Raw genomic sequence first — 18,255 nt, 5'->3', positions numbered from 1 at the left:
GATGCCACCAGGTCACTTTGCCCAGAGAATCACAGTGATGCAGTGTCTAAGGTGCCCCAGTGGTCACAGTGGCCTCGGGATTGGCTTGACTTGTAATGCAGACAAGGATCAGTCCTAGAGAGCGTGAGCGTGGGGTGGAACCTAATTCCCCTGCTTCCACCACCAGGGTGGGAGAGCTTGCTGTTCCCCCACTTTCAGGCACATCTTCACATGTTTGTAAAGCTTCTTCCTGGGGCACAAGTCCTTTGGGGGTTATGATGCTCGGACTCTGGAGCTGTTGTGTTGTGGTGAAGGGCGACTGGATGCTGCACAAAGTGGGAAACTGATTCATGTGAGCACATATTTTAGGTGATAGCACATCTGTCAGTGATTGTGTTTAGTGGGATCCTTTTCCAGTGGTACCTCATTTCACCACTGGAGTAGCAGTCGTCATTAAATTGTATCCTCCTGAGGTCTGCAGGGTCGGGGCCTCCTTGGGTAGGGCTCTGTACAAGCACAGATGAATGCAGTGTCCCTGTGCCCAACAGTTGATAATCTAAGAGAAGGTGTCAGGATTGGGTGGCTGAAATCTGAAGAAGTAGGTAGAGGAGCATAGCGGATGTAGGCACGTGTGTACACGCCTCGGTGGTCCGTGCACTTGGTGCATTCCAGCATAGGCCGCCGAGGACTCTGCTTGTTCTGTTGATTCTGCCTGGAAGGTGCTCCAGGGGTGGTGTAAGTTGTAGCCCGTTGGTCTAAGGATGTAGGCAGACAAGGTTCTTTGGGTAAAGCTGATATTTTTTATTAGATCAAGTCAAATATCTGGAAAAAATTCTTCTTTGCAAGCTTGGAAGGTGCTCCGATACTTCCGTGATGAGTGGCAGCACGATGTTCACCTGACGCACAGATTACCGGGTTTTTTTAATTATTATTAAAAGATTAAAATGGGTATCAGCAATGCCAATTGGCCACCCATCCTAGACCTAATGTGTAGTTAACATTTGTCTCTTTCTCTGTATGAAGAGCCTAAGAGACGTCACGTGGTTATGGGCAGCTTTTAAAATGTAATTCCCTGTTCTAGCAGGAGATGTTCAAACCATGTTTACTGCTACTGCCAACATCATTTGTAGAGTTGAGGCAGGGTTATTCTCCGATGCCAATTTAATTTGCCCCGAGTACAAGAAATAGTATCCTGTCAGCACCCCAGAGACAAGGGAGGTAGGTTAATGTCACAGGGAGTTTTGGAAAGAGGAGGTGGTACCCCAGGAAGTCTGGCTGGGTGTGATTCCCAGTAAATCACCCTTCTTGGAGGGAAGCCCTGGGCACGTGGCGGGGACCAAGTGCTGCCGATTTTCCACGTGAATAAGGATCAGCCCCATCGTGATTTGGCTGGATTATTTTTTATCTCATTACAGCAATTTTGTGCATCTTCTATTTCTTTCCAGGTTTAAATTGTACATGAATATAATTGTGTGTCTGTTATTACTAGCACTTAAGTTATATTTGTAAATGCTTTATAATCTCCTTTTCTTTCCATAAACAAATCGTTGTACAACCAGACTGTCTAGGTATTTTTATTTTGGGGGTGGAGGTAAAGAAGAAGTTGAAAATGACTTTTAAATGAGAGAACTTTCTATTATATTTATCTGTCTAGAGGCAATAAATCTGTTTCAGCAGATTAAATACTGACTTCTTTATAAAGCCCTGTTTTCTCAAACCTCTTATCAGCAGCACTTGGCAGTAATCACACCTAAGGAAACTTGTAATTTTCCTCAAGGAGGTGACACTGACAGAATTAAAAATGAAGGAGCCCCCTGAAAAGCCAGTTCATTACAAATTAACAGCGGTCCTAGCAAAGCAGTGGGCTAAGGCGTGTCAAATAGCGATATGGATAAAGAAACCCAGCATTTTAAACTGTCAGAGCTGGAAGCATAGCTAGCCTTAGAACAAATTAATCACATATTGTCAACGCAAAGTTGCATCAAATTAACACATCGGATTCCAGCATATTAATGTGAGAATGCTTTCACCTGATTATTACTGCAAACCATTGCCACTCTCTGACTGCAAAGATATAATTAAATTGCTAAATAGAAAGTGCATATAATATCTCTGCATGCATTTAGGATGCATGAGCTGAAAAGATCACAGCCTAGTAAGTGACAGTTTCTATTTGTAGGGAGAAAAACTTTACTTTTTTTTCCCTTTTATTTACTTGGGAGTACTAGAGTATGAAATTAGAAAAGTTAGTGATGTTATTTGCATCCTCTACAACTTGGGTGAAATACAGGTTTAATTTAACTGATTTGCTACACCGACTATGAGTACATAATTACCTTCGCCCTTCTCCATATTTGCCTTGAAAAAATGGAGGGGTTTGGCACAATAGCTTCAGGTTTTACAAGAACAGCAACAAAAACAGTTGCACATCAGTTACTAGAGTGGCTGCTGACTTTTTTTTGAAGGAAGCACTGGTCAGTTTTTTTTGGAATTGGACTTGATTTTAAAGCCTGATGGGTTTTTTAAACAAGTTGGGACCAAGTAGCATGAAGAAAGAGGATAGGTTTGTTCCATAGGTCTGTGCATATGAAGATCTGTGTTTGCTTATGAATCAGTACTCAGAAAATCCGTCTTGGACTAAATGAGAATTCAGTGCAAAATACTTAAGTGCTGCTGTTTTTACTGACTTGTATAAAGCAGTTCAGGGAGGAAATTTGACTGTGTTGATAAAGATTAGTCAGCCGATAGCTCCTGCCCTTGGCTTTTATATACTTTGCTATTTCATAACCTTGGAAGGAAAAGTGGGGCCTTGGCCTATGTCTCTGTGCTCATTTCTGCCCTCAATCTTTCATGTCCCTATCCCTTTCTTTCCTCCCACTTCTGCCTTTGTGTTCCCTTTCATGCCTTCCTCTGCACTTTCCTCCTCCAATCCACATCTTCCACAAAGCCTTCTTGCCCTCGATTCTTGCGCGAGCCATCATCCCATGAATCGTATTTGAGTTAGAGTGCAAGCTCCTCCTACAGGGACCTCGTCTTGCTTGTCAAGTGCCCTGTACACTTCAGTGATCTCTAAATTAACGTACTCCTATCGCAAACTTGTGGGCATATCAGAAAGCTTGTTAGATGGGTGAGAGGAGTGAATAAATAATGCTGTACGTGTTATTTGGTAGGGGCTGATATTATCTTCCTTTTGGCACACATCAGTTCCAAACGTGCAGTCACTGCAACCGCGTAGTTGGTCAAGGAGAGGGAGGTGTTGTGCTCAGCCTGATGCCATTTCTCTTTCTGTCTGCCTGGGGGACAGTTGCACCTGGTGGTAGTAGTTTATTCACAGCTTTTACCACGACAATACAATTATACGCCGTAAAAGAATGGCATTTACATTGTTTAGCATTTTTGCTAAAAACATCTTGTAAGATCATCCATTCTACCAGTTTACACCGTTTAAACAGAACACAGAAGACAAGGATAGAAAAGGTAGATGAAGCTGTGGACAAGAAAATGGAACAGGAGAGTCCTGGGGTGTAGGACAGGCTCTAAAGCAGCCAGATTTGGTTTTTTTCTTTGTCAACCCAGTATTTAAAGTGATGACAGTTGTGCATGGGCTAGAAGAACAGGAGATACAGAGCACTGGGGAGAGAAGGGGTTTGGGCACACGTACAGCTGCTAGTACGTGTGGAAGAATGTGGTCACACAATCCCGGACCTCTGTGGGAGGGTGGGGGCTCTGTGGTAGCCTCTGAAATATGAGGGGGTGGGAGGAATCGTACATTAGCACTGGGGATGGGAAGGGATCTGCTTTCTCAGATGTGTTGCACAGCGGTTTTGTGCCAGGAGCCTGGCATGCCAGAGCAGCCCTCGTAACCCACATGCTCCTGCTGCCTCCCCCTGCACTCCGGGGCCCTCGGGAAAGCACGTCCTGTGCAGTGCTGCTTACCTGCTGCCCCTCAGGATCAGCTCTGCAGAACCATTCACACGCGCTGCCCCCAGAAGGGCAGTGACCCGCTGAGCATTTAAAAAGTGGGTAAGGGACCGTCCTACCAGTCCAGCTTTCCTGCCAGCTGGTAAGTGGATGCTGAGCGTTCAGTCCCTTAACTGGACCGTGAGGACCTCTTTCCTGCTCTCAGAATACCTTGGGGTGTGTTGAGGGTTGCAGTTCCTGCAGCTCTCATTGCTTCTTGAAGGCATGTCTTTGAGCGACAACAATATGTCAGATAATTAACTTTAGCCTGCTGTGATGCCATTACTTCTTGATAATGGAATAGTTTCAGGCATGCCATCTTTAAAATGGCTGCAGCAGTAGATTTTGGGAGACAACTGAAATACAAAAACAAGCAATTTTCCCTTTGCTTTGTTATTTTATAACAACCTTCCCCTTGGTTTTGTTGGTTACTTTGCACTGCAGCTGGACAGATTCAGATGAGGGGTTACCTTTAAAGTGAAAAAGAATGCACTTAAGGCATACACTGATATAAAACGAGGCACTAAAGGCATCTTGCAGAAAGCAGTAACTGTCATTCATGCAGAATGATACATTGGCAATAGTGTTACAGAACATCTTAAAATAACTATAATTCTGCCATTGTTGTGTCTTCCTGAATTTGTGATCAGTGCGAAAGGGAAACCAAGCTGCTATAGTACCCGTTCCATCTTGATTGGAGGAGGTGGCTGGCCATGAAATGGAGACAGAAAGTTTAAAAGCATTTATGGCTTTAAAGCTGCATTTGGCACAGTGGGGAGGAGCAGCAATAATAGTTTGTGTAAGCAGGTAGCATGTTATGGAAAAATTAATAATGACTTTCCCTTTCAGACTGCATTGAACTGTTTTTCTTTTACTGCAGCATAAAGCTCTACAGAATACCCCGTTTTCCCACCAGGATCATTGGGCTGTTTCATCAAGTTCCATTTTAAATTTCTTAAGGAACTGGTGAACAAAAGCAGTCATGTTGTTGCTGTCCAGAATATTTTAAAAACTCTTTATGAAACTCAGCCCTACTTGTCTTTCTTCCTTTCTATCCCTGTGACAGAATTCTCCGAATGTACCAACGCCTGAGATATCTCAGACTGCTCTTTATCTTAATAAGATCTCATCTAGTGGGTTGATTTTAAAATCCCTGGTTGAGAGGAGGAGTAAGAGACCCTAAAACCCCTCCAGTTCTCTATCAAACAACTTCTCTGACTTGATAGGAAGCAGATAGATTAAGTATCTGCAACTCATTTTATCTTCTGCTTCCACTGCAGGATGTCCATGTGCATGTGACATTTGAGTGGCTGGTATTTGTTGTGTTGAAATAAGTAATAATATTGTAGGGAAATGGGGATGGAGACTTGGGCTGAAGAGTTCCCTGAGGGTTTCCATGAGAAGCCTGGGAGGAGCCTTGCCTCTGGGGCCCCAGCTCTCCAGCTGGCCTTCAAGTTCATCCCACTTGAAATATCATTGCCAGATTAAAAAAACAGTAAAGTCTAATGAAGAGTTCATATTGCTTGATGGGCATCTTTCCTCTCTCCAGCACTGTCACTGGAAGGTGGTTTGCTAGCCAAGTCAGCATCAACATGCAGACCAAGCCACTTCGCTGCTTGAAGCACAAGAGGATTTTGCTGGAGGAATCCAGAACGGGGGACGTGTTGGGGCTTCATTTTTGTGGGTGGAGGACTTGTAAGTGCAGGTTTGTCTGGATGTTCGTGTTGCCCTTCCTAAGGACTTCCTTGAGTTTTCTTCATGATTGTCCTCATTAGGAAGGCACTTCAGCACCCTGAGCTCTAAGTTACTGGTGTCTGTTGTGTTGAAATAAGCACTACTTTTCCTTGTACAGATGAATTTCAAATAATGTGAAATAAAGACTGTTGTGAGTACAAGTGGGAGCTCATTAAATGCTTCTGAACTTGCCCTATAAATAACTGGAGGATTTGAGGACATTTTGAAAGAAACAAGTGTGCCTCCAAAATGCGAAGCCTTAGCTTCTTACCATGGGATGTTATCAAAACTGTTGAGAAGAAAGAAAAATGGCCAATTAAAATGAGGTGTAGGGAACAATTTTAATGACTGTACAGTTTGGGGATGGATCTGCTGTGGTAAAAAGAATTTTCAAAGCAATGGACATGTAATTAAAACAAGTTAAATTAGAAGAAAATTTTTAAAAATATGTTTTGTAAGACAGTCTAGTTTAATCTCTTGGTTGAGTTGTGCTGCATTTTACTCTGTTTAATTGATTTTTAGTTTTAGCCTAATGTCATTGTCTTTCACTTAATTACAGATGAAAAACATGTCCACAAGTTAACATTCCTAAGAGTCAACGAAAAATGGATTGGTTTTATTAGCAAATATATTCAGTGTCTGCTTTTTCATTAGGTTTGAATGTATATGTTTTACGTTCACTTATTTACAACACAGTCTAGTTTCTTTTCTTCAGATCCATGTTTTTGGGGTCACAGTGAGCATCTCTTAGGTCACTCGTTTATTCTAACCTTTGTGCTTGAAACAAAAGCTTTCAAATTATGAAAGTGTCATGAGGAGACAGTGACCCTACTGCCTGCCGTGGGGGATTTTTGACATACTGGAAAAATCTTCAGATGCAAATCTTTCCTGTGATAACAAAATATTGCGCTTAAATGCCCTTGTTTCCTTATGAACTGGTATTTTCAGGGTCTTTAATTTGGCTGATATTTTAGCTGTTTTAGTTCAGGCCCATATTAAGAAAATAAAAGCATATTCAAACCAGCATTCATACATCACTGTACTAAGAGTTGCAATTCTTATCATTCCCACTATCCCTTTTTCTCTTACCTGAACAATTCTTTAAAACTTGTGTACACAAACTACTGATGGAGAACCTCGATAATATAACCAAAGTTGGGATGAAAGACCAGTGTGCCCATTTTACCTTTCCATTTAGAGAGACTGTCGCGCCCCATTTGGGGCCTGGCTTTGCTCTGCTCCCGAGGAAAATCATCCGTACCAAAACCCAGGAACTCCTGACATGAAAGATGCACTCTTCCGGCTGCCTTGGCAAGCAGATTTTTTTTATTTGCATGTCTGAAACAAAGAGAAGTATGCCTTGTCTCTCTGTGTTTCTCTTGGTGCTGGTAATGTCTTTTATTTTTAGTAAGGGAAATTGGTTTACAAAGAATGCTTGTCTTAATCCTCTGTGGAAATATCATTTTGCTCAAAGATTAAGCCGACTTGTTTGGGCTTAGTGCAGTGCTTTGCTGCAGCTGGCAAGAAGAAAACACCAGGGAAATATCTGAGCACAGATTTTTAGAATAAATAGAAAACCTACAGTAAACAGTAATTTAGACAAAGATGTAGATCCAGTGAAGTTAGACACAGCAGGGCCTGCTCTTCAGATTCGGATTCAAAATCCAGACTCCCAGCACCATGTGTGGCCCTACAAGTCCTGTCCTTCTCCAGACATGGGCATCTGACTTGGGGCTTTTGGGAAACACCTCTGTCTGTCTAGGATCCACGTCCCAGTATCTTTTCCTGAGGCTGAGCACCAACACCTGCTGCTCACGAGACCTGAGCACAGCCCACCTTTCTCTTCTTGAATGTAATTATTGATGGTGCCACCTTTCATGTAGCGGCCTGGCAGTTGGTCTAGCAAAGTGGGAGGCCTGTGGTCTAGGTCTTCTCAGCCTCACGCTCCCAGGAACCAGCCGCTTCCTCTCGGCTGTAGACGATGCAGAGTAGGGGCTCTCCCGTTCCTTCTGTTGGAACTGAGCCCCATGCAGCCTTGCATACAGGATTCAAGGGCCTGAAGGAAAGCAAGGAGAATGCAGATGCTTTTAGCTTAATGGTTACAGCACCCAGCTGGGAAGTGATGGGGAGGTTCTGGCCTCTGCTTTCTGCTCCCAGAACTAGTTCTGCTTTTCATCCAATGTCTGTTTAATATAAAATGCATAATCCGAACAGCTAGTGTAGTGTAGTGTAGGGAAATAGTAGCCATCAAGGGGACCTGACAGCCCAAGATACCCCCAGGATTGGCTTGAAGTTTTGGATTTGGTGCCTGAAAACTGCCTGAATCTGATTTGAGATGCCTCAGTCCTTTTCTGGATCCAGGCTGCTTTATCATAAGAAGTGTGTACCTGTCCGAAGCCTCTCTACTCTGTACTACTATAGGTGCTGGTTTAAATCATGGGGGTGGAGAGTGCCTTCTGATTATAACACCTGGAAATGCTTTAAAGCCTGTTTTCTATTCCTTGCGTGGCGTAGTGGGTTTTCTCTGTTTTTCTTTCATATTGGGTATAGGTGACAACTGGCTGTTTGATTCTCCATCAGTGTATCTTTTAGTTAAAATGGCACATTTTACATACAAATGCTTTTAAAGTTAAATTCCACAATGGCATTGAAGTATTGGTACTAACCTTTATTGATGCACAAGATCCAAGGTAGCAGACAGCTGGCAATAGCAAGAGCCATTTGTTTCAGGGAAGCTCTTTTAAACTGAAAAGATGTGAGGAATAAAAAAATAGTGGCTTGGGTTAGGGGAGAAACAGAGAGCATTTAAATATTTCTAGTCCTAGGTTTCTTTTCCAACCATGCAGTCTTCTGTAATTCTGGAGTGTATTTTCTGCCACATACAAGGTGGCTTGCTTGTCTTTGAATTAGACTCCATTGTTTTCACTTCACCATAATAGTTTCTCACCCCAAGAACTCAAACCTGCTATCTCAGCAATGGCCATACCTTGTGCTATTCATTCCAGCACATTTTTAAACTTTATTCAGGCATCCTTTTTACCCAGAAAGGCACCCACCTTTCACAAGCTCCAATATGAACCAACGGTTAACGAGTAGGAAGTGAAGACCTATCCTATACCCAGTTGCAAGCGTGACGGAAATATATAGAGTTAGAATGCAATTACCAGCAAGAGATGTTAGTCAAGATATTAAGATTAATTTTCTGATCTTCTGGAAAGTGCTGCAGAAACTTTAATTACCAAAAATAGCCAGGACTATAGTTTTATTTCATCTGAACAACAATGTATGTATGAGTCATTTTATCACTTAAGAATATCTATTATGCTGTGAAAATATACACAAAGTAAGAAGTAAAAATGAAGGTTTTCATCCTCTTTGTTTGTATTAGGACCATTTTCCATAAAAATATCAGATACAAGCACTAATAATATAGTTTGAATAATTATCTATTGTGCACACTATCTAGTGAACACAGGGATGAGCAACTCCCCTAGGACTTGATGCATAGCTTTCTGGACACAATCACAGGGGGGAAAAAAAGAATAATTTAATTTGGCAAATGACATAGGATTGTAATGCATAAGTTATTTTTGTGTATAACAAATACCATTTTCTAAAAATATATAGTGACAAAACTGCACTGTTGATTCATTTAAAAAAAAAAAAAAAAAAAGATCAAACATTTTCTGTCTGTAGACATACAGCTAGGGTCAGATTCTGAGTAAATTGAGCTGTTGGGAAATTTCCTAGGCTACATCACTGCATCTCAACGAAGAAGTCGTCTTCCCTGGGGAGAAAAACTCTTGGACCAAAACTCTGGTGCAAGTTTAGAAAGAGCTGCAGTCATGGAGAATCCTCAAACCTGAGACCTCGTGGTGCATGTCTTACAATCCTGAGCTCAGTGTGCTGAGGTCCTGTATTTGTTACCATTTTGCCACTTAGCAGACAGTCTTGTATTGCATTGTAGATCAGGACAGCTAGTGTCCTTAAATGTTCCTGCTTGTTCCTTCCATCTCCTAGCTTGAGCCCTTCCATGAAGATATTTGAGGTGGCAGAGGCAGGGCAGATATTTTGTTTTTCTGGAGCTAGTTTATTGTATGAGAATGAAGAACACCAGAGATGCATGCTGCACAGTAACATGCATTATTCGAGCTGCGTCCAGTTGGCTCTTAACCGGAGAGACTTCATCAGGCTACTCTGGGCTTACTGAAAGGTGGGCCTCTTACTTTAAAGGCCTTAGTGAACTTTTCTGGGCATTAGTTTCCCTGCTTATTGCACCATGAGCAGACAGTCCTGTTTAACAGAGCATCAAGACAGTTCTTCCTTTTCTTTGGAAGGCAAGAATCAATATGAAAAAGGACATGTTGGCCTGTTACTTCTGTGTATGCATCTTTTTATATAAGGACAAACATCCAATGAGATGCAGCTTGCTTTCAGGAGTAGCTTTAGGATTCTGTCACCATCAGCTTCTTGACATTTTTACTAATAACTGTTCAGACTTAGTTTGAACAATGCGTGCAGAGCCTCATCTGTTCAGGTCCTGTGTTCCCTGATTGACATTATAATCAGGTCCAGAGTGTTTGTCGCAGGTCAGATGCTGCAGGTTCCTCTTCTTTGCTATCACAACTTTTTACACACGATGCCAAAAGCAACCCAGTGGTCAACTGCGCGTGATATACAGCTTTTTGGCCAGCTATAATAATTAGCAGTTTCAGTGTCCCTAAAATGCTAGACACAATTCCTCCACAGACCATGCTTCTGAAATAGGTCTAAAAGCGTTTTTCCGCCCTTTTACCGAGAGAGCAGTTGAGACAGCATATTGAAGTGAGGTGGGCTGCCGGTCTCATGCCCGTGTTGAACTTGAGTGGGACTTGTTCCTCATCCTCCATCTCTGTTCAAAGTAGCTTGTGAATCTCTTCCCATGGGCTGTGAAAATGAGCCCTCCCTCTGTTTAGTCACCGATGCTGAGAGAATATCACGCGCCGGGGGGATAAGCGCTGATCTCTAGTGAGTAATCAAGCTGCGACCCACTCGTAAGCTTTCTAGACTCAGTAACAAAGGGAAAATAGAGTTATGGTCATGTCATTTAATACTTCAGAACATACATACGTGTGAAAACTAAGATAAGGTAGGAGTCCCCTGTTAATAATTTAAGAGAAAAACCTGTATTAACACTCAACTTTTTAACCATGAAGGGTTTAGTTTGAGCTGAGAGTAGTAACAAACTTTCTAGATGGGCACTGTACAAAAGAAGAGCTTTCAGGAACATTTTACAGATGGTGGTTTTCTCTTCTTTTTCAAGAATAATTGACCCCCTAGATTTGGGCCTTTTTTAATGATTAGTTTTGGGTAGTTTCCTGAAATGTGTTCTACTTGAGTATTTATAACCTGTAACCGCAGCCCCCGAGAAGTGCTGAAAGAGGACAGGCGGTTCGTTCATCATTCTGGATTTCTGGCATTACCTTAAATATTTGCGCAGTTCTGAATGTACAGCTTGCTACTTGAGATTGCGTTTCAGATACAACTCTCTTCTTTGTTATCGCCATTGTTTCCTTCAGGATGAGGGAGAATAATTAAAGAGAACATCTTTCCAAGCAGCTGGAGTCAAATTCCAGCTGACTGCAGCACCTGTGAAGATTGTACCTCTGCCTCGGGGCTGCGTGGTACTGTGCCAGCCGTGGCTACACAGTGACGATGTGTTTCAGAAGAGCACAGATTCGTCGTTGTAACGCTCCTGCCCTTCTGTGAGCTTCAGATGGCAATAATGCCAGTGAATGCAAAGTGTCTGGTTTAAACTAATTAGAGGGATGATTTGTGAAACACTGGCTATTTATTTAATTAATCACCAGCACAAAGCTATAAAACCCATATTTTAAAAATCTCTGTTAGTTTGCCATGTGGTTAATAGATTGTGGCACATTAAAAAGTGACATGGTGATGTATTAAAAACGTTCCACCTAAGGTTGGATAATGTCCTCAAGGAACTTAAGCTGTCTGCTTTATGCAACACCAGCATAGGATTAGAGTGTCAGACCTGTTTAAGGATTGAATATTTGTACAAGCATTTATCTTTTGAGTAGCATCTGTTCATTAAAACATTTCATGGCATATTTCTAAACAAACACACAGTGCTTATGGGTGTAGGTTTTAATCCTAAATTTGTTGTTGCACTTTGCTATGACAAAGAAGTCTTTATTCCCCAGTATTAAGTTAAAATGTTTATTACTAAGGAAAATGTAAATAATACTTGTAAAGTAGGCCATCCCTTTCCTTAGGTATATGAAAAAGCAAGGTTACTTCATTTTGTGTAATGAATGCGTTTTTGTAGTGCCTATCGCAGTCGCATTTTGATAAATCGCAATGTGCATTTTCGTTTTCCAGGCAAACGGTTGTAACTGTGTTGATAAGAATATAATCTCCATGGTGAGCCAGTACCACCTTGGCTGAAGTGAAAGGCTGGCACGAAGTCCTGTGCATGACTTTAATGATGCATAGGTCTTGTGCTGGCCTGCTGCATAGGGCTGTATTTCATTCCTAGGAAGATGCCATTTGGAAATGGCAGGAGAAAAGATGGACTGAACTTGTCTAAAGACTGGTATTAGCATTAAAGTAAATGAGACCTCTTGGACTATACCAGAAGACTGGGTTTTTTTTCCCCTCCCTTCCAAAGGAATTTGGCAAAAGAAAAGCAGAACAGGAAATCATGTTTATAACACTTTTAAGGAAAACATTTTTTCATTTGAGGTGAATTGTATAAGCAAGTACACTTTAATATGATTGGAATATGCCTCTGTTATATGAATTATATATTATTCCTTGCTTAGAGTGTACCCAGGTTTATTAAACTGTGGGAGTGAATGCCAGGCAGGGAACAGGCAATAATTCTGAATGTTTGATCGTGCAATTCTATATTTAATTCACCATTTTTTGAGGTCCTATATAAAATTTGTTCAGGTGGAAGCTTGTAAGGAAACTGTCCAGCTCTGGAGGTTATATTTCTCAGCTGTGTGTTGTATAATTAACTGGTATGTTAGGAGGGGGGCTAGAATAAAACATGAGTATGTTAATGCAGCCTGGAGCTGATGTTGTAGTGATCATTGCGATGCAGATAAAGCATTTCTCATAACTGTCATTGCCTACTGGAGCCTTTGAAACATCTGGACCTTTAATTGAAAAATGGCGTGGTGCTAAAGAAGGCAGACATGCTAAGTGAAGTCAACAATTTAGTATAAAAATAGTGTATTTGCCTTGCTTTAAAATATTTATATTTTGTTATGTTTTGTATAACAGGAAATCACAGGGTTAAATTTTTATGAACACTGACAGCATGAATAAGATAAATTAAGAACGGGTGTTAATGGAATTTTACTTTGCGATCTGCTAACTCTGCTATATGCAGCGCAGTGAGATAAATGATAACCCATGTGTTAGCAAAGGGGAGCAGCTATTGACAATTAATTTGATTACTTGGTTCCGATCACCAGCTTAGCTTTGTTGGCATTATTACTGGTATATTGAATAGATTACTTAAACTGGCCAGCATCTGATGATGGGGAGAGGGGCAGCGTTATCACCTGATGAAACAAATGCCACTCCTGCCCCCCATCCTTGGCTGAGAGACGCTGGGGACATGAGATCCTAGAAGGGAAGGAAATGAGCACTGGCTTGCACGTGAGCATTGGCACCTAGCTCTGTTCCCGGAACATGAACGTAGAAGTCAGCTGAATGGATGGTTTCATGAGTTGTTGGGAAAATATGTAAATAAAATAAACACATGGATGTTGTCAGAGGGACCTGGGTTTAATCCAGGCAGGGGCTGCCTGCACCACAGTCAACAAATCCCAGGCCCCTGTCTCTCTGGCTAGGGCTGGTCTGGGCTGTGGACCCCCCCTGGAGTACAGGGTGGGAAGGTCTTAGCCAGGATTTCGCAGCCCAACCAAATGCCAAAATACTACTTTCCTGCTGTGCGATGCTACCAGGCATTCTGTCGCACATGTTAAAAACCATGCTAAACCTGTTCTGGGGTAGCTAAGTAGTTATTGTGTTGGTTTTTCAAACCTCCTTTTTTGACCAGCCTCCATCCTCTTCTCCTAAGAACTTGCTTTATCTTTCAAATAAACCTCGCTTCTAGTTTGTCCTATTTCTTATTGTTTTCATTAACAAGTGATCAGCCTAGAAACATTAGCAGTGTGTTTTACTTAAAGAAAAGAATCCATTGTATGTATAGAAAAACAGTGGCTTTCATGTGTTTCCTACCTACAAAAGCATTATAGTGTCTTTGCTGATGGAAACATTTGAGTTTGGATCACCTAGTCACATAAATAGTGACAATATTTATGTTTAGAATATATAAACTGGGAGTTCAAATTTGACTTAATCTGTTTGGGTTTCGATTGTTTGTTTTTCTCCTCTTCATACATTTGAACTGTTTTTAAATGTTGATATAAATACGTATTAGATTGAGTCACATATGGGATATGATTTCTAAATGGTCTGTCGTACTAAATAGTCTGTCAGCTAAAATAAAAACATTTCACTTATACAATTTAGGGGAGAGGAGAAATTTTACATTTGGAAAAAGATCTCCATTTGTTTCCATTTTGTCTAATGTTTTACATTGTTTGTGAGGAGGTGAGTCAATGACTTGAATTAATTATAATTACTGGAGAGACATATACTGATGGAGCAAATAAAGTAGTAAGCTCATTTGTGCCAAGGCCATCTAATTAAATGCTAACTTTGGATAAGCTGGATGTGCATGAAAGATTAATTTTAAGAGGTTTTTATGACTTTCACTAAATAATTATTCAGTAAAATCTTTGCATTATATCATTAGAACATCTAATCTTAAAGTGATATAATATTTAGTCATGGAACTCTATTGTACACGAAGATTCAATAAATTATTATTGTTACAAAATTAATCACATGTTTCTCTAAGAAATGTTTATGGACTTTGTTTTAATTTTCCACCAATATATGCTGGGGAAAAAAACCCAGATATGAGAGGGGTACAACATACACAATTTTCTCAATGAATATTTTAGCAGCTTTTCATTATTCAGATGTGTTAGAACTGTGTTTAGGGTAAAGTTGTCCTTGGGGGTAGGCTCATTTTGTATCAAATTTCCTATATAATTTAGAAGTGTATTAATGGCCACACTGTAACCTTTTCAAGAGATACATCATCTGGGAATGGAGAAAGGTGTACATTCTCTGATGGACTCTCATTAAAAGTTGATATTAAATCATACAAAGATTCCTTGTATTGCACAAATTGATGGAGTTTAAAATATGTATTTCTTCTTTATGGTTTTAAAGCCCTATTTTTATATTTAAAGCATATTGATTTTTATTGTATAAAATGATTTAATAATGTAGGGGTTTCCTAAAACTGTATGAGGCCAATGGAATTTATTCTGTATAAACTGTTTCCTTGATGCTGTCATCATTATAGCACCTACAGCTTGTATAATTAAACACCCGAGCTCGTTACATTAATGATCCAATCCCACAAAAGCTATGAAAATTCATAGTGGAGCTCCTGGTTCCATCCTTAACTCGCAGTGCTGTGTCTGGATACTGCAGCACCATCCGTACGTACCGTCAAGCTGCCTGCGCTCGCTCACTGTGAGCCCAGATGAATGTGGATCACCTCCTGGATATCCACAAATCACATATTTTGCCCTACTCTGTTGTGGCGTTGTTAATTTTAGGAAGCATTTCATATGTGGAACTTCTGTAAGCAGAGCAATCCTTTCTACCGAATCTCCTTTTGAGATGCAAGTTGTATATTAATAGCAAGGCTTTCCTAGTTTCTATTTTCATTTCATTCTCCTCCCTCCTCTTCCCCAGTCAGTAAATTGGCCAATTATTTGATTGATCAAAAAGCAGTATAAAACAAAGAAGACGTTTTTACTAATTCAGGAACTTGCATTGTTCAGCAACATTATGTTCAGAACGAGGGACTGCAGTTCAAAGCAGCAGGAGACGAGCTGCACTGTGCATATCAACAGATAAACTCGGAGCACCACGAATGATTAAAGGAGCACTGCTGCTCTGGTGGGAGATCTGGGATCCAAAGGGGCTCAGTGACTTGGTCCTGATCACAGCCAGCCACTGGCAGGCCTGGGAACCCTGCACTTCGCCCACAGGATCCTGCCTTCTCTGGCCAAGCAGCATTTCTGTTTCTGCATGGTGACATTTGGTGAAAATGTCACGCTGCAGTTTCGTTGAGGTCAGACTGTGGGATGTGTGACAGCATTAGCCTGCCCATGAGCAATTGTTGTGAGAGGCTTGTATTTTTTTTAAATGTGTTTGAATGGATCCAGTTTAAGGATCCACTTACCTCTATGAAAGGCAGGTGGGGCATCTCTAACAATAAAAGCCTAATGGAGCTAGAATGTGCAATTCTTAGAAAATTAAGGCGATATTTTGTCACCATATACAGTGTCCAGTGACAAGCTAAAAGAATTTTTGACAAATTAACTGTGCCACAGGTGACACATCAAGAAAATGTTAATTTAACAACCGCTTTATGCCTACCAGATTTATTGGAGGCTATTAAGGAAACTCCAAATGGTTAGGCCCCTGGCCCCAAATGGATTTTCCATTGAATTTTATACAAAATCTTTTAATAAGTTTGATGCCACTTTGTTGAATCTGGGTAATCATGTTTTATTTCCTGGGTCACCCAAGTCTCTCTAGATGGAATCCGCTTCAACGTTGTGGCAGGGACTAACTTGGTTCTGCGCAATTCCTCCCGAGTGAGCGAGCTTTTTTAAACTCCAGGAAGATAGTGCGACTTGTGATTGCTATAGCTGCATCCACTGTTCCTAGGTTTTTGGCTCCTGGGAACTTAGACTAATAACTGGAATCCAAGACCGACCCCTCTTTATTCAGCCCTGTTACTTGTAACCTGGCTCAGATGACTGATAAGTAATAAACTCTCCACATTTTGAAGTTCCTTCCTAATCCCATTCAGGTAGGGATTGATTGGTGTTCACACTGGCACAGAAGCGTTTCTATCACTCGCACACATCTTTCCTGTCTAATGCGACAGCGGATTGTTATCAACCCAAATGCTGTACCTTCCTCTGAATCCCATTGTGGTTTTAGCATCAATGATACCTCTCAGCAAGAAGTTTCCAGTCCTCTTGATTGTGTAAAGCTATTTCCTTTTAGCACTTTTACTTCTGCCACCAGATTTGTGGATATATTCTTGTTCTTGTGTTATGACACGGGATAAATTGGAGTGCTAGATTAAACTTTTCTGCCTCTGGTTATTGGTCTGTATCAGTGGTGCTCAAGTTTTTACTGTGGGGGGTCAGAGGCTTAGTGTCTGGTTGTCTGTGGGCCTGATCTGGGGCATGGGGTAGGTGGGAGCCTGATCTGGCCATGCAGAGGGGGGTAGGGGAGGTCCACTGGGGGGGGGTGTGTCTCGGTGCCAATCTGGCCCTGTGGGGATTAGGAATTTGGCAGTGGAGAAGGGGTGGCAGTATTAATTGCCACTGCTCCCCTACCACCATGCCGTGGCTCTGTGGACTGGATTTGACCTGTGGGATTGAGTTCCTCTGGTCTGTATCTATTGTGTTCTACTTCAGATTTCTTTTTAAATCTCATTTCTAGCTCTTGTAGCCAGAAAGGTAACTATCCTGTAGTGAACCCAGTGTGTGCTGATGTCTGGCAAGGGCTCAGAATACAGGAGGGAACTTTCCAGGCACTTCCCACCACTAAGAGCAGTTCAGCTGCAGCAGCAGCACTGGGCATCCTGCAGCACATGAGCCTCGTGTCCTGGCTGCTCAACGCTCCTTGAACGGGATGTGAATGTCTGTAGTGGTGGCTGCTGGACAGAAAAGGGGGTGAAAATTACTGGGGGATTTTTTTCAGTACTTTCAAGTTCAACCATTCATGCAAAGGTTAATTCTTCTCATTTTTAAATTATTTTTACTTTTGCAACTTAAAAGTATAAATACTTGTATTCGGTTACTTGGAATTACTAACGAAGAATTCTTTCTCTTGGTATGAAGCAAGGATATCATCCTTATGTCAGTTAATTTGTTGGAGTTGTGGGGGGGGATATAAAATATTTTTGCTGCTTAAAAGATTATTAGCTTAAAAATAGAGTCCTATCAGCTATACATTTGTCTTCTAACACATTTAATAGATCTTTTATGTTGCTTTATTCTTTATGTTTCAATTAAGTCTTAATCTCTCTGGTGCCAAATAGATTTTTTTTTTTTTTTAATACAATAAATTGCAGTAAAATGCAATGATACCAGTTAATCCTTCTTGGTTGTCTTCAGTTTTAAATGGTTAGCTATGGAGTCAGTTATAAGTTGGTTTTGTTCTTGCCTGGACATCCAGACAGCATGTTTACTTGTAACCAGCTAACCCCCTCTGCATCTCTTTGCGTGGCAGTTCATTGTGCTGTTGAGTCTCTTACTTGGGTGCAGGGTTAACATAGGTTTTCCCTGGTGGGAGCACTTTGCAGCAGCTTGTAGCCCATGGCCATGTAATCCTTATGCTTAGAGGCAATGTTTCTGAATCCTTTGCACCCATGAGATTCATGCATGTTATGTC

General features: G+C 41.2%; 1 protein-coding gene across 7 annotated transcripts in view; it reads left to right on the top strand.

Annotated features, from left to right (window-relative positions):
* Positions 1-18,255, top strand: part of MAPKAP1 (mitogen-activated protein kinase associated protein 1) — a 137,907-nt gene that overhangs the window by 47,690 nt on the left and 71,962 nt on the right. The window lies entirely within an intron of this gene.

The sequence above is a fragment of the Crocodylus porosus genome, unplaced genomic scaffold, assembly GCF_001723895.1.
Source record: "Crocodylus porosus isolate Cpor-Errol unplaced genomic scaffold, CroPor_comp1, whole genome shotgun sequence".
NCBI classification, from domain to species: Eukaryota; Metazoa; Chordata; order Crocodylia; family Crocodylidae; genus Crocodylus; species Crocodylus porosus.
Note: the sequence above shows the minus strand (reverse complement) of the source record. Positions and strands in the feature narration are given on the sequence as shown.